We start from the raw sequence: 2,655 nt of genomic DNA, 5'->3' as shown, positions 1-2,655 counted from the left end.
TGGATGTAAAGTGGATTACCCACTCGGTACTAAAACAATATGTAGCATGTATTAAGCTGAATCATGCTTATAACACTGAAGAACATAGTAATTTCCAAAATGCAAGTAAGAAGCTGCAGTTTTGGAGGATTTTTGATTAAAAATTGACAAGTGCCACTCACCTAAGTTGTGTTTTCAGGTCATCCTACCCCGCGTCAGTAAGGCAAGTGGTAGCATATCCTGAAAATCCCTTTTTCCGATTGTCTAAACACATGCAACAACTAATTGACGTCTTGTCAGGTTTGTTACGGAGTCCAACTTGTAAATTGTACTTTCACCAAGGGAGTTTTACTTGTTAGATAGATAATTTAACATCAGTGTTTGAACAATCATTGGATGAAACAGATTAGAGCATTTTGGTTTTGGTCCTTCACAGACGGCCAGTAGGAAATTCAGCATTCAGAACAATTCTGACTGAAGTACGGGTGTAAGCTTTTTGCTGGTGTGGTTCTTTGCATGCAGCTACAATTTTAGTTATGGTTTTAGTAGTAGTTTAGAAGCACACAGTCATAATGCTTCATTATTGTTTATGGTAGCTGTCTTTTTTCCGTACTAATCCAGGGCACAACCAAAGTGTTACTTGGTTGGTTATGGTACAAGACATTGGACACGGATACAATATTTTTTATACTTTGCACGTGGTTTGTGAAGATTGTATTATAGCTGCATTGACAATATTTTAGGCTGAAAATATCTGCCCGCTAAAATGTTGTCTATGTTATGGTGAAGCCATGGAGAAGAACACACTGTTCAACATATGAGGGATTATTTTTGGAAGTTAGTAGTATGCTTGCACAAGAAACGAACGAACTTAAGGTAAGCCTCGTTGATTCTTCTTCTGACCAAATGGGACACACAATCTGTCCTAAATATTGGAGTGGAAAGACTGGAAGCAGTTATAAATTCTTCTGAGAATTTTGACAATTCTCGTGGTGGCATAATTTCAGAGAAGGATCAGCTTGCTGAGAAATCACCTATTAAAGAGTTTGCCTTGCAAAAAATCTGGGAATACATCAGGTCCAGGAACTTATTTTTTTTTTTTTGCAAATCTCTATACTGTTAGTTCATGCGCTATATAATGTTCATGTTCTAATTCTCTCTAACTACTATTGCAGGTCAAGGAAATTAGGAATGGTAAGGAGGCAAGGATTAGTTTCGTGATCATGGAGAATCTTTTATTTGGTCGTAGATATGATCTGAAGGGTGCTCTTTTCTCATGATATGCTGCTGATCAACAAATCCCAAGAGTGTATTGTTGGGTCAAAAATTTATTGAAGACATGCCTACCATGCCTATCCACATTAAAGGAAAAACCAAAAACTTCCTGGAATGTGCTCTTTGGAACCATACGTCATTTTTATGTGTAAGTGTGCCCGTTGTTTTGTTTTCATCGACTTCATATGCATTTGGGCGTATGCTTATTACATTAGCTTACAAGTTCCATCTCTTGTGTTTCCAGAGCATGAATTTCATGGATTACTCCATGTTAGTTGGAGTGGACAAACAGAAGAAGGAATTTGTATTTAGAATAAAAGATTACTTGAGGCAATATGCCTGGGACAAACAACTAGAGTCGTGGGTGAAGACATACCTTGTTATTTCCAAGAATCTATCTCCAACAGTAATCTCACCGAAGGAATACAAATTAAGATTCAGGGCATTTATGTCTCGGTATTTCAAATCAGTCCTAGATGCTTGAGTCTTGAGGAATGACTGTTTGTAATGTTGGTAGATGAACTTATCTTGAATTCTTGAGTATCGTTCATGCTGCCATGGTCCATGTCTTACCGAAAAATATGGCTTAATCCATGTTTAGCATGCGTAAAACGTTGGATGTGTCCAGCGTTAAGTTTGCTTCTGTTCATTTTTGTGGTGTGTGTATCATGGTCCATATTGTTTCTCGGCTATTGTACATAACATTAGGACTGAAGATACCCGCAAAAGGAAAATCAATGGTGATCGACATGCACATAACCAAAGATATGTTCTTTGTTGATGATCTAGCTACCAAATTTTGAACCGAAAAAAGTGTCCAGAATTTGATGAAATCTTGACACAATGACAGGCATATGATGACTATTACTCTCGGAAATTTTCATCAAATTTGGAGTCATCTTTCCAATGAATTGTCAATTCTTTTCAACCAAAATTTGGCCTCAAATTTGAACCGAAAAACAAATTGTCCATATGATGATCAGTATCCTGGGAGATTTTCAATTGTTTTTGCTGAACCAATTAAAAATAAAATTTTACAAACAAATATAGCCCTATTTGGCCAAAAGTTGAACACAAAAAAGTGTTCAATGTGATTGGTTTCGAAGATGAGGATTGTAAATCAATTGAGGGTGCAATTTGTCATCCAACGCGGTACCCCATCGGTCCGCAAACTGGCCCATTTGTCCATTTTCCTGCAAATTAATCGTAAACAAGGGGGGCTTTGTCAGCATACCGACCGCTACCACCTACGCGTTCGCCACCCTAGTCCCACACAAAACCCTCTCTGGGTGAAGCGGTTGCCACACATTCATGCCTGTCACTGTGACTCCATAGCGAAATTGATGCCGGTCAGAGCGACGCGACGTGACCGGACGAGCACGCGGCATGACTTCAATGACA

At 38.5% G+C, this 2,655-nt stretch overlaps 1 long non-coding RNA gene across 1 annotated transcript; it reads left to right on the top strand.

Annotated features, from left to right (window-relative positions):
* The first annotated feature begins 607 nt into the window (after positions 1 to 607).
* On the top strand, positions 608 to 1,188 carry LOC119280811. Its single transcript, XR_005138184.1, has 3 exons — positions 608 to 855; positions 989 to 1,056; positions 1,155 to 1,188. It is a non-coding gene; the product is annotated as an uncharacterized LOC119280811 (long non-coding RNA).
* The last annotated feature ends 1,467 nt before the right edge of the window (positions 1,189 to 2,655 follow it).

The sequence above is a fragment of the Triticum dicoccoides genome, chromosome 3B, assembly GCF_002162155.2.
Source record: "Triticum dicoccoides isolate Atlit2015 ecotype Zavitan chromosome 3B, WEW_v2.0, whole genome shotgun sequence".
Lineage (NCBI taxonomy): Eukaryota > Viridiplantae > Streptophyta > Magnoliopsida > Poales > Poaceae > Triticum > Triticum dicoccoides.
This window is presented reverse-complemented; position numbering and strand designations above follow the sequence as displayed.